This window comes from Suncus etruscus, chromosome 13 (genome assembly GCF_024139225.1).
Source record: "Suncus etruscus isolate mSunEtr1 chromosome 13, mSunEtr1.pri.cur, whole genome shotgun sequence".
Lineage (NCBI taxonomy): Eukaryota > Metazoa > Chordata > Mammalia > Eulipotyphla > Soricidae > Suncus > Suncus etruscus.
This window is the reverse complement of record NC_064860.1, coordinates 13,654,706-13,669,178: the sequence shown is the minus strand read 5'-3', so window position 1 is coordinate 13,669,178 and position 14,473 is coordinate 13,654,706. Positions and strand designations below refer to the sequence as shown.

Below are 14,473 nucleotides of genomic sequence, written 5' to 3'. Positions count from 1 at the left end.
GGGTTTTAAGGAAAGTAAAAGACATTATTGTAATAATACCCAGAGACAATAGAGATGAGGACTGGAAGGACTTATCTTACCACAAAGAGTGGTTAGTACAGTTAGAGAAAGAATTACACTAACAACTATCATTTCAACGTTAATGAGTAAGAGAAGTAGAATGCCTATCTTGAATATAGGCAGCGGGTGGGGGAGGAGGGAGATGGAGGGCATTGGTGGTGGGGAGTTTGCACTGGTAAAGGGGGGTGGATATGACTGAAACCCAACTACAAACATGTTTGTAATCATGGTGCTCAAATAAAGATATTATATGAAAGAAAAAAGAAAAATCTCTGCATCTCTTAATGGACAGCTCCTAGGACTTCAGCATTGAACTCAAATGTTAAAGCCTAACTGAGGGATTCCCTTCACTGTCCCTCACAATCCTCATTTGTTTTCATCATAGTGTTCAACATTAGCTGATATTTTCTTTTTTGGTTTTTGGTTTTTGGGTCACACCCGGCATTGCTCAGGGGTTACTCCTGGCTGTCTGCTCAGAAATAGCTCCTGGCAGGCACGGGGGACCATATGGGACACCAGGATTCGAACCAACCACCTTTGGTCCTGGATCGGCCCTTTGCAAGGCAAACGCCGCTGTGCTATCTCTCCGGGCCCAGCTGATATTTTCTTTTAGCCTCCTTGTTTAAGACTGTTTGGCCCATGTACACAGAACCTCACCACCTGTGTTTATCAATTTAACACCAGTATTTAGAATACATATATGAATCACAGTAGACAATCTTGGGGGAAATACTGGTACACATGTTAATTATGACATGTAAGATGCTACAAGGAAATAAAGAAATGCCATAGAGAACAGCAAAGGGCACTAGGAGTCTAGTAGGAATCAAGGTGTGCCGATTCCAAGGATTGTCATGTTTTCAAGAACCTGAGAGAAAACTATGTGAATGAGGCATTGTCAACAGAGGAGAGAGGAGAATGGAGATACATGTGGTTACAAAATGGTAGATAATGGCCTATGCATTGATTTGGTCTGCTACCCAATTGTTTGTTTAAGTTTGGGGCCACATCTAGTGGTGTTCAGGAGTTACTCCTTGTAGTGCTAAAAATATGAAATACTTCACCAAAGTGCATGTCATCCTTGTTCAGAGCCCATGCTAATATTCTCTGTATTAATCCAATTTTAGTACATGTGCTATTGAAGTGAACACCTACTACAGGTTTTGGTCAATAAAATTACACTGAAGTACAGAAATGCCCATTTATTGATCTGTTTCCCTTGGATGTTTCCTCACTACAATAACAGAGTTGAGTTGTTGAAATAGAGACTATTATTCATCCACCTAAAACTTTTACCACCTGGTTTTTAAAGACATTCACCATGCTCTACTGCCTTTGTGCTAAGAAGAGTGGGGAGCTTTCTTTATGGCCAATGGCTCTGCTAAAACTTGATTGAGAATACATTGATGTTCTGTTTTCTCAAGGTGATGAGGCTCAGTGGTTCAAGAAAAGTGACATGTTACTTAGTCTTGGTCTAGGCCTTAAGGCCCAACCACCATATTGCGAGGAAGAATAAGCATCTTCTCTATGAGGGAAGTTCACAGGGAGAAGTTCACACAGACACCATCAGTCAGCATAAAACCACCAGCCTTGTCAGGGAGCATCCTTGAAAGTCTGATCTTCTGGGCCCTATGGGCCCTATGGGGGAGGCAAACTTTTTATTTATTTAATTTGGGGGGGGGTTGGGTCACACCCAGCAGCGCTCAGGGGTTACTCCTGGCTCTATGCTCAGAAATCGCCCCCAGCAGGCTCAGGGGACCATATGGGATGCCGGGATTTGAACCACCTTCCTTCTGCATGCAAGACAAATGCCTTGCCTCTATGCTATCTCTCCGGCCCCAGAGGCAAACTTTTAAGCCATATGCAGCATACCTCAACCAAACTGCTGATTTGTGAACAAAATAAATGAATGTTTGTTAGTCACAATGTTTCAGGGTGTGTTATAAAAGTAATAAAAATCTATTATATATAGTAATAGGAAGCTATTAAAGTTAAAAGTATTTTCTCTACCCAGATTTTCACATGTCCCATACAATAGATCTTGTCAGGCTACTTCCTTAATGTTTATCTAATCTCTGCACTTTTCAAAATATGGCCCAACTGTTTATCTCTCCATCATGCATTCAACACCCAGAAGCCTTTATTACAAAAACTCAGGATTCAGGTATTTTGTATTTTGAACAGAACATTCACTTTGAAAGTAAAGGTCATAACAACAGTATGTGTCGGTCTTGAGGAACATGTAGCTTAAAAGTTCTTTGTTCAAGATAACACCACCATGAAAGCAAGAACCCAGCTTCACAGTTTCACCACTAATCTCTGAAGAGATGCAAGTCAAGCCCATAAAAACTCATCTTTGTGCTGAAAACTCTAGGGTACACTTGGGGGGGGGGGGGAGGCAGGCGGGCCAAATCCTCACTTTGCCAATGAGCTGGTGTTGACACAAAGTTTAAAAAAAGAAAAAAATTACTTGAGCAAAATAAATTTTCTGTTCTTAAATTTTATTTTATTTATTTATTTTTTTTTTTTTTGGTTTTTGGGCCACACCCGGTAACGCTCAGGGGTTACTCCTGGCTATGCGCTCAGAAGTCGCTCCTGGCTTGGGGGACCATATGGGACACTGGGGGATCAAACCGCGGTCCGTCCAAGGCTAGCGCAGGCAAGGCAGGCACCTTACCTCTTTGCGCCACCGCCCGGCCCCAAATTTTATTTTATTTATTTATTTATTTTAAATATAAACTTTTTGTTTTTGTTTTTGTTTATGGATCACACCCGGCAGCACTCAGGGGTTACTCCTGGCTCTGCACTCAGAAATTGTTCCTGGTAGGCTTGGGGGATCATATGGGATGCTAGGATTCAAACCTTCTGCATGCAAGGCAAACACCTTACCTCCATGCTATCTCTCTGGCTCCTGTTCTTAAATTTTAATTGTGAAATTTAGTAACACCTTTTAAGTTATTTTCTAAAATTTCAAAGAACAGTTTAGTTATGATTGTAGAATTTTTACATTAATAACTTGTAACTATATAACTATCAAAATAACTCTAGTCATGAATCAGCCGTTTTCCTTTAAACATTATTCATTTAGTGCTAGATTTTTCCTAATATATAAAAATTCTATCACTTAAAACAGATTCGGATGTAAAAATTAGAAAAGTATTGGCTTAAATATGAGGAAAAGGATTCAGAAAAACTGAAAATAAATGTTTATATTCTCTGCCCTGTACTCTGAAGATCCCAGGCAAACCTGAATTGTCCCTCAACTGGTGCTCTCAAGATTGACAGAAAAATGCCTTCCTACTATGCAAATGCCCCATACATAAAGGAAGAATGACTGTACTGTCTGTCTGCATCTGAAGAATAAAAACCAGTGGGCATAATTTTTTCTCATTTTATAGGCCAAAATAATAGGGTAAGTTGCCAAAAAAAATATATTTTCTGCCAACATGAGGTTCCATCTCTGAGTAAGACAGAGACAGAGTGCTTTGCATTGGGAAACTCCAGTTAAATCTGACACATGACTGAATTCATTTTTATACAGAAGCTAGAAACCTGACGCGACAGCAAATGAAGAAAGTGAGTTTAATCACTTAACAGGCTTTGTTGCATCAGATCCTGGGACCTGAAACTAAATAAAAGTCATAAAGAAAGAGCCTGAAGAAGTACTGAATGCCCAAAGACCCACTGGCTGAGTACCTCCAACAGGCCAAACAAGGCCAATTTAAAGACCCAGTAAAAAATGGACATCAGGACTATTACATAATGCATTCAAGAGGGAAAGATCATGTCTCTCATGAGAGCAGCACAAACAAGGCAAGGGAGGGATGGAAGCCTGATCTTATGTAGAATCAGCATTTCAGTCTATGTTAGCTCTTATTTTCAGAATTTAAGCATTAGATTATAAGTGGCCATTAGGGGACAGGGACTGATGTGGACCAAGGTGGAACAGAGCCACAGAACAAGAAAAAGCCACAGAATGCAAGCTCAAGTAAACATGGACATATAAGCATCAATGAAACTAATAACCACACTGGTGAGTGTTGTACAGAAATATTGCATGTTACAAAACTGGGCACATTGGTTAAAACTTCTCTTAAATAGGAAAATTTATAAAGGAGGTATCCTAGAATAAACCTTCTTAAACTGTGGGTCAAATCCCATATGGCAGGTAAGGATTGTCCCCTACAAAGCAACACTGTCTATAGTTTCTTAGGTAATGTTCTCCAGACATACAATCACCTAATTTTTGATAAAGGAGCAAGAAATTCTAAATGGAGCAAGGAAAGCCCCTTCAACAGATGTGTTGGCACAACTGATTAGCCACTTGCACAAAAGCTAAATCAGACCCCCAGCTAACACCATGTACAAAAATAAAATCCAAATGGATTAAAGACCTTGTTATCAGACCTGAAACTATAAGGTATATAAAACAACATGTAGGTAAAACACTCCATGACATTGAGACTAAAGACATCTTTAAGGAGGAAACAGCACTCTCCAAACAAGTGGAAGCAGAAATAAACACATGGGGATATATTAATCCGAGAAGCTTCTGTACCTCAAAGGAAATAGTGCCCAGGATACAAGAGCCACCCACTGAGTGGGAGAAACTATTCACCCAATACCCATCAGATGAGAGGCTAATATCCAAAATATACAAGGCGCTTTCTAAAACTTTAAAAAGAAAAATCTAATCCCATCATAAAATGGAGAGAAGAAATGAATAGACATGTCCTCAAAGAAGAAATATAAATGGCCAAAAGGCACATGAAAAAATGCTCCACCTCACTAATCATCAGGGAGATGCAAATCAAAACAACTATGAGGTACCATCTCACACCACAGAGATTGGCGCACATCACAAAGAATGAGAACAAGCAATACTGGCGGGGATGTGGAGAGAAGGGAACTCTTATCCACTGCTGGTGGGAATGCCATCTAGTTCAACCTTTATGAAAAGCGATATGGAGATTCCTCCAAAACCTGGAAATTGAGTTCCCATATGATCCAGCTATACCACTCCTAGGGATATACCCTAGGAACACAAAAATACAATACAAAAATCCCTTCCTCACACCTATATTCATTGAAGCACTATTTACAATAGCCAGAATCTGGAAACAACCAAGATGTCCTTCAACAGATGAATGAATGGCTTAAGAAACTGTGGTATATATACACAATGGAATATTATGCAGCTGTCAGGAGAGATGAAGTCATGAAATTTTCCTATACATGGATGGTCATGGAATCTATTATGCTAAGTGAAATAAGTCAGAGGGGGAGAGACACGGAATAGTCTCACTCATTTATGGGTTTTAGGAAAAATAAAAAACATTTTTACAATAATCCTCAGAGACAAAGAGAGGAGAGCTGAAAGGTCCAACTCACCACATGAAGCTCACCACAAAGAGTGGTGAGTGCAGTTTGAGAAATAACTACACTGAGAACTATCATACCAATGTGAATGAATGAGGGAAGTGGAAAGCCTGTCTAGAGTATAGGTTTGGGTGGGGTGTGGAGGAGGGAGATTTGGGACATTGGTGATGAGAATGTTGCATCGGTGAAGGGGGATGTTCTTTACATTACTGAAACCCAACTTCAATCATATTTGTAATCAAGGTGTTTAAATAAAAATATTAATTTTAAAAAAGAAAAACATCTTGGGAGTATAACGAACACAGGTCTCCTCAAGAGATTTTATATATTTATACATGTGTGAGTAAGATAGGGAGCAAACCCAGAACTATACATAAGCACAAAAAAGCTCTGAAAAGAACCTAACCCTTTCAGATAATTGGAACACTATAGAAGCAGAAAGAAATAATTAATGTAGAATTATAAATGACTGAAATACATTTTTAAGCCATATACCAACACAGAACCCTTCAGCAAGAGTCAGGAATCTTGTTGATTTTGATGTAAAGAAATCAACTGTAAGCTAATTTGGGGAAGATGTTAATGACCACCAGAACAAAGACAGATGCAGTAAATTAATTCAGAGAAGTCGCAAAATATTTGGCCACAGTAATGACAACAAATTGTAGCCAAATGATCAGGCAAGAAAAAAAATCTGGTTCAGAAGTTAACACATTTTATGATTTTAAGATATATAAATTTAGGATAGTGGTTAGAGCAGTACCTGGTGGCACCCAGGGGCTATTCCTGGCTCTGTGCTTAGGAGTGACCCTAGTTACTATTTGGAAGACTATATGTGGTATCAAATTTGAAGATGGCCACATGTATGTCCCTTGCCTCAAGACATATACATTTTGACCAAAAAAAAAAAAAAAAAAAAGGAATTTCTGTGCTTCCAAGATCCAAGAGGAGTAAGAAATGTAACTAGAATTTCTTCCAAGATCTGCCATCTTAAATCGAAGCTGCCTGGCATCCATTTCAAACCATGTATGTGCAAGTTAATTACTGCAGTATAAAAATATAGGCAAAACGAAGAGGCAGAGAACAATAACCACAGTACTGGTTCCAATACTATGTTGGGAGTTCCAACAGGGCCCAGTGGTCATTGCTACCTTTTGGCCAACTGGGGTTGTCTGGGTTAGCTCAACTGCTGCAAGAAAGTTCAAGTGCTTATTCAGGACAGGTTCCACAATGCTGGTTTTATTTTTCAATAAATAATTTATTTATAGTAAATATATATTTATAATAAATAAATAATATCTTTACAAATCTCTCATTGTCAAAGCTTCTTTATTGGCTTGAAACTTGGCTTGAAAAGAGCAATGAATGGCTAAAGAAACTGTGGTACATATACACAATGGAATATTATGTAGCCGTCAGGAGAGATGAAGTCATGAAATTTTCCTATACATGAATGTACATGGAATCTATCATGCAGAGTGAAATAAGTCAGAGGGAGAGAGACACAAAATAGTCTCACTCATCTATGGGTTTTAAGAAAAATAAACTCATTTTTGCAACAATTCTCAGAGACAATGAGAGGAGGGCTGGAACTTCCAGCTCACTTCATGAAGGTCACCACAAAGAGTGCTGAGTGCAGTTATAGAAATAACGACACAGAGAACTACCATAATCATGTGAATGAATGAGGGAACTGGAAAGCCTGTCTGGAGTACAGGTGGGGATGGGGTGGATGGAGGGAGATTTGGGACATTGGTGGTGGGAATGTTGCACTGGTGAAGGGGGTGTACTTTACATGACTAATTAATATAATCACAATTATATATGTAATCAAGATAATAATAAATAAATAAATAAATAATAATAAAGGAAAAAAAAACAAGAGCAATGAAGAGAAGCAGAAAGATTTTTTTAGACATGACAGCATCATCTACATGATATCCACAGGTAAGGCAAGTCATGCGGTTAGCCTAAAAAAGAGGGGATAGCCTCTACCTTCAATAATAGAATCACCTTGGTATAATGAAGTGGAGGAAAAAAATCATCTTGCGAAGTGTGAAAAGAGAGATGGCTGACTTAGTTACCACAGGGCTTGTGTTGGAGAGAGCCCTGGGCCCTCAGCTGATCATGATGAGGACTGCCAAGATAATGAAAACAGTGGTGGCCAGTAGCTTTGATACCATTCTAGTCACTCTCAATGAAAGGCTTTGTTTCTGTGTTCTGGTGCCCAAAGATGGCTCAAAGGCTGAACAGGTATCAGCTGTGCAAACTTACGTGATCCTGAATCTCTGCCCTTTGGGAAACCGCACCACAACAAAGCGAGGATATCAGGTGAACCTTAGCTAGGGGTGTGTGAGCTCCACAAGTGATAGTGTAGAATCCTTAGAAAAGAAGCTCAACTCAAACAACAATGACCATAAAACATCTGATATTCTGGTCAGGAGCACAGACCCCATGAGTATCACAGGTAGAATTTGCCTGGACACTCCAGGGACACCATCTCTGTGAATACAAGTGCAAGCACCAAAGCTCTGAGCAGGCCCTAAGCTGAGCAGAGTAGCCAAATGTGTGAGCACCACAGCCAAGTGTGTGCACTGTCCCTGATCAGGCCACTGACAAAGAAGGGAAAGGAAAGAGCCATGGAACCACAGTAGTAATGTGGTTACTAAGCATGTAACCAGCTGCTAACAAGCATGAACAACTCTTTGGGGGCGCCAGTCCCGGAATTCTTCCAAGATGGCTGCCTTCTGTCTGCTGTACAGACACCATTGTTTTCATTAGGTATCCTGGCTTCTGAAGGTTTTGTGGCTTCTACTTTCTAGCCAGCAAGATACTTGGGCTTTAGCCTCTGCTTCCTTTCATATTTGATTTGTGGGTTTGCTCTCAGTTGTAAACACCACTCTCCTGGGGTGAGAGGAAACTCTCACTCAACAGGACCCAGCCCATTCTAGGCTGTGCTAAAAGATGCCTGAGTTTATCTTTCCATCTCTTTATGGATTCATCTAGTAACTCATGCTCTTCTCTCCCTTTACTTCACTGTTGTTGTTGCTGCCACAAAATCTAGTTAAGAGAAGGAAAGAAAAAGTGAAGGGGGAGAAAGACTGATGTGAAAAAAATCAGGAATTTGGGTTGAAGAGATTCAGGTATATTGGTGATGTTAGGAAGGACAGAACTAATTATCCAGATCTTGGAGAAAAAGACAGTAAAAACATAAAACCCAAACTTTAACAACCAAACTTACAAAGACTCCTGTCATGCTAGGAGGCTGGGGATGGATGCAAGGGATGAAGCAAGGGATGGACTCTCAGAACATTGGTGGTGGGAAGTTGACACTGGTGGTAGAACTGGTGTTGAAACATGGTATACCTAAATCTCAACTATGAATAACTTTGTAAATCACAATGATTGAAACACATTTTTAAAAGATCTCTATTCATCCTCATGTATGCCTCAGAAGAATAAACCCATTGCAAGACCAACCATTTCATTAGCATTCATTTTCACACACATAGTTTCCTCTGAGGCTCCAGAGTTTCTCTCTCTAAAATGTCTTCCAATATCTTTTGAGTTCTACTGGATCGCTTTGCTCATCTTATAAACACTGGGAAATCATTCCCAACCATATGACACCACTCTGCCTTGCTCCCCCAAATATCCCGTACCTGGACTTTGATTTGCTATCTAAATCCTTCAAAGGGATTGTACTCCCTGCTTCATCCCGAATATTTACCCAGGGGCTACCTCTTCCTTTATAATTTCATTACAATTCTTCCTGAAAGCTGCCTCTTAGGAATGCTATTTTTACCAGACTTGATGTCAACTTCTGATAAGTTACTGTAATAGACTTCTCATAGTCCCCAGACTGAGCATCGCTCTGCCTTCACCCTGCCCACACTCAGACCAGGGCTTTAGCTGATGTTGGACATTACAGTCACCATAAAGCTGCCATAATGAGCCTATGCCTGGCAAGTTTTAGAATTTCTGATTCAATTGACTGGGGAGGGGAGAATGGCAGAGGAAGATCCAGGATAACTGTATTTCTTAAAAGTAACTTGGTTCTAATGTACAATTGTTCCAAGATCTATTTCAAATTCCCTCTTATGCTTCCTAATAATGATAGGCAGGTTTTTCCTTTCTCTCCCCTCCTTTTCCCTCATTTCCCCTTTGCTTATCTACCCTCCCTTTCAGTCCTTTACTCTCCCTTTTCCACCTTGTTTCTCTCTTTTCTTTCTCTCTCATAGCTTTGTCTCTTCCTACAACCTCTAAAGAGTCTTAAACTTTATCTCTAAATCTTAGCACTAACCCCTCATTGGATATTTCTATCTGCACCTTTTTCATTATCTATTTTTTAAAGAAAAAGTCTGTTTCTTCTCTGGAACTACCTCATAAAGATTGAGTATCATGCTGGCAACACTATTGCTTGGGATCCCTAGTGCCAAAACAACAACAGTGTGTGATCTCTGGCACCCTATATACCCTGCTGTGTGCAAACTCTGCAAGTAAAATGTGTGATGCCCAGTGAGCAGCCAAACTAACGCTGTGCTTGCATTGTCTCGGGTATATGACCCTCAGTAAGCACAAATACAAGGGCCACAGCTAAAGCATATGACCTATAGTTAGCACCACAACCAAGTGTAACTCCTGGTGTTTACAATAACAACAACAAAAGGAGGGAGAGATGAGAAGGGAAAAAAACTATTTTTTTTAATTAAGATAAAATTTCAATCCTCTTATATTCATCTGATAGCTTCCATCCCTGTCAGCTCTACCTTCAACCACATCCAAAACCAGTTCTTTCCTCCTGACAATCACTTATTTCCCTTGGTCTTTCATTATCATACCTATCATCTTCTAATTTATTATGTAATTCATATATTTCTTATATTTGCTATATAATGCTTTTATACCTACTAGAATGAATATGTACATAATGATGCCCAAAATGTTTTTATTAGTGCTTGGCACGATGGCCAAGTAAATACTGATTTATCTGGCAATTGTACCAAGCACTATTGTGCTTAATAATTATTTCTTGAATGACTTTTTGAAAAAGTCTATTTCTGAACTGAACAAACTCATTATCTTCCTTTCCAAATATGTTATTCCTCTACTTTCTTCTCTCTTTCTCTAAGGAATATTATTATCTACTCATAAACTAAGCCAGAAGACTCACAGCCAACCTCAATTATTTGTCCATTACATGCTGACAATTACTTACTAACCCAGTCCTATCCACTACTTAGCAGTTGGAATATCATGGCTATGAAGTCAAGGACAACTCATTCAAATCACAGCCCTCCCAAGTTAGCTATGTTATTTCTGTCACAAATACCTAAGACTCTGTAGAATAAGCACTATTATAGTATCACACAAAATTTTTCTGAGAGTAAATTTAAAAAGGCAATTAAAAAAAACTAGCAATGATAGCTGCAGTTATCGTTGTTGCTTTTGCCTTCTTCTTTCACCATAATTGAATCCAAACCAGTTTCCTTTCTTCAGTAAGCATTGCCTGCTTAGTCTCTGGATCATTTTTTTCAAATATAGGACTGATTCCATCGTATGCTTCTAAGAAAACTTTGGTCCTGCTTTTCTTTTTAGGCAGAAAAATCAGAGGGTGAAAGCCAGTACAGTGGGTGAGTTTAAATGTGTGGGTGTAGCAGAGAAAGGACTTTAAACACCCCATAAACTTCAACCATGCTCTCCCATTGCTAAAGAACATTGGTAGGGGTCTAGAGAGTGATAGAGATAGCAGGTAGTGCATTTGTCTTGTATATGGCAGACTCAGGTTTGCTCCTAGGCATCCCATATGGTCTCCGAAGCCTACCAGGACTGATCCCTGAAAGAACCAGAAGTATGCTCTGAGTACTGTTGGGTATGCCATAAAACAAGAACAAAAATAGGGCAATGAGATGAACAGACCTTGTTCAGAGAAGACATACAGATGGTCAATAGGTCTATGAAAAGATTTTCTGTCTCATTTATCATTAAGGAAATACAAATCAACACAACAATGAAATGTCACCTCAAGACAGTAAGACATGCACACTTCACAAAATAACAAAAACAACTAATATTGGTGTGGATTGGGAAGAAAAGTGGTCCTTCCTCATTAACTACTGATGGAAATGTCAACTAGTTCAATCTTTTTAAAAAATATATACATTTAAATATATATATATACATTTAAAGAATGTATATATTTAAATATATACATTTAAAGACAAACAATAAAGGGGCTGGATCAGTGGCACAAGCGGTAGTGTGTTTGTTTGCCTTGCATGTGGCTAACTTAGGATGGACCACGGTTCAATCCTCCAGTGTCCCATATGGTCCCCTATGCCAGGAGCAATTTCTGAGGCTCAACGCCAGGAGTGATCCCTGAGCATCACCAGGTGTGGCCCCCAAAAAACCAAACAAACCAATAAAAAAATCTTAGGAATTGAGCTTCCATATGGCATAGCAATTTCACTTTGGAGCATCTATCCCAAGATCCCAAAAACTCAATTTAGAAAAGACATTTGAACTTCTATGCTCACTGTCGCACTATTTGCAATATCCCAAATCTTGAAACAACCCAAGTGTTCAAGATCAGATGAGTGGATAAAGAAATCATGGCACATTTACATGGTAGAATACTACTCGGCTGTAAGAAAAAAATGAAATCTGCTTGCCACTTGAATGGATCTAGAGAAGTCTAATTGAGTCAAAAGTCTGTAAGAAGAAGAGGGCTAGGCATAGAATGATCTCTATTAGTCTTGCCAATGCAGGGTATAAGAAACAGAATAGGGAGGGAGTAACAAAAACTGAGAACTTGTCTTCAGTAAGTAGCTCACCATGGAAGTGCGGAGTGTGAGTAAGGGATGCTGAGACAATGGTGGAGGAAAACGAACACCTGGGTGGAGGGATGGCGCTGGAATAGTTCATGTATGAAATTCTGTAAATAACATTTTTTTTGTGTTCTGGGGTGCTGTAAATGAGGAGGACTTCCCTGGCACCCACTCTCTCACTTTGTATTTACTGACCCTAGATCATTATAGACTGACTTCCAGACACTCCCTATTCTGTGGGCAAGATTCTTGAAGCCAGAAATGGCTCAAACTTTGCTAGTATAAGCTGATCACACTCATGAAAAGATAGAAGTTTGGTAACTTGGGTAGATATTTTTTCCCCTCACTATTCATATACATCTCTAATAACAGCTGTTGCCACGGTTGGTGTGACAGGCAGAAACAGGGCAAATGTCAAACTACCAATGATAGTGACAACTCAGTGGATCCTCTATTCAGTAAGTACTTAAATTTCTTTGCATAATTACGCACATCTCTCCTTAAAAATATGTACATATTAGTTTTAGCACAACTAATGATAGCTTTTCTGACATAGGATGTCTTTAGTTTTTCTCAATAAATTGCTATTTTTTATTTTTTTATTATGGGTTTTGGAATGAAGATTGATTTTTGAACCATTTTGGGGGGATAATAGCTGACTTTTGTGTTACTCTGCCATTGCACAGTTCACATTTCAATAATTAAATATAAACACACTCCCACAAAGAGCAGAGTCACTGAAAATATTGCAGTGCTTCACTAATAATCGATTTACAGAATCGCTCGCAGTGGAAACGACAGCCTCTTGAAGCTGTCAGGACACTGTCAGTTTCACTAAAGCAGGTAAGAATTACTTCTTGACTTCCAGAGTCACAAATAGCAATGGTTTCCTTGGCGACTGCAAAGCTTCCAACACTGAACCTAAAGGTACCAACTAGATTCCAAAGTAAAAGGGTGTTTTCCTCCATACATGAATCCATCTTTCCAAATCAGGAAATGTTTATCCTACTCCTATGGAAAACCCTATAAGCAATTGCTTGTTACAGATGGAGTGAGGAGGAGAGTCCGAGGGAGCTGGAAGGTATCAGACTTGGCATGTGTGTGCTTTGGGGTTAGGTCCTGCTCAGAACCAGATAAGCATTGCTAAAGGCAGACCAGCTCTTTTTTTTGTTTTGTTTTGTTTTTGTTTTTGGGCCACACCCGGCGGTGCTCAGGGGTTACTCCTGGCTGTCTGCTCAGAAATAGCTCCTGGCAGGCACGGGGGACCATATGGGACACCGGGATTCGAACCAACCACCTTTGGTCCTGGATCGGCTGCTTGCAAGGCAAACCCCGCTGTGCTATCTCTCCGGGCCCCCCAGACCAGCTCTCTTTAGGAATGAATCATCTCATCCCAATATCTCTGCATAAGTTTCTGAATAGACTATGCCCATGTCTTCAGGCAGTAAACAAGCCTGGCAAAGGAGAGACAAAGTCTGTTGGAGTCATATTTTGTCAAAGGCTATCTAATCACCTAAGTCCTTCATTTTCTTTCCATGTTATTTCATCTATGTAATCAAACAAATTGGATCCTTTTGTGTTATTTTATAATTTTGGATATTAATTTTCTTGTGCTGTGATGAATGGAATGACACATATTTCCTTCTTTCCTGTCTAATATTCTTCCTGAGGGAGGAATGTATGTATAAGGGAGATTTAAAAAAACTTGGAGATTTCCTGCATATCAAAAAAAATTGCTCACACCCCTACTTCTTTCCCTAGAGGAGGGAGTCAGAGACCAGAGATGAAAGCAGAGATAGAGAATTAAGATTTCAAGCATATTCTAAGGAAGCAAAAAATAATATGATTTCAAAGCCTAAGTTGTTTTTTTGAACAATATGACAATAGAAGATGGGGCCACTTCAAAAACTTTCGTGTTCTATTCAGGGATTTGACACTATGGTAAGGCACATGCTTTGCATGTATGAAACATGTATGAAGTTTCCAATTTTGGCTCCACTACACCCACAAACAGTCCCTTTGCCAAGGGGGAAAAAAACAACAATTTTGTATATTCTTTAGAAAAATGTATTTGTCTGAAATTCATAGGAACTATTAGATTTCTAACTGCACTTTTCATTGAATGTAAGGCACTTATCTTGAACATGGCTCGACCCTGGTTTGATCTCCAGGACTACATGTGGTCCCCAAACATTATTAGAAGCAAT

At 39.4% G+C, this 14,473-nt stretch overlaps 1 non-coding gene across 1 annotated transcript; it reads right to left on the bottom strand.

The window, feature by feature from the left end:
• Positions 1-1,104: 1,104 nt before the first annotated feature.
• LOC126026827 (U6 spliceosomal RNA) lies at positions 1,105-1,211 on the bottom strand. The gene has a single exon (XR_007502041.1). It is a non-coding gene; the product is annotated as a U6 spliceosomal RNA (small nuclear RNA).
• Positions 1,212-14,473: the final 13,262 nt, after the last annotated feature.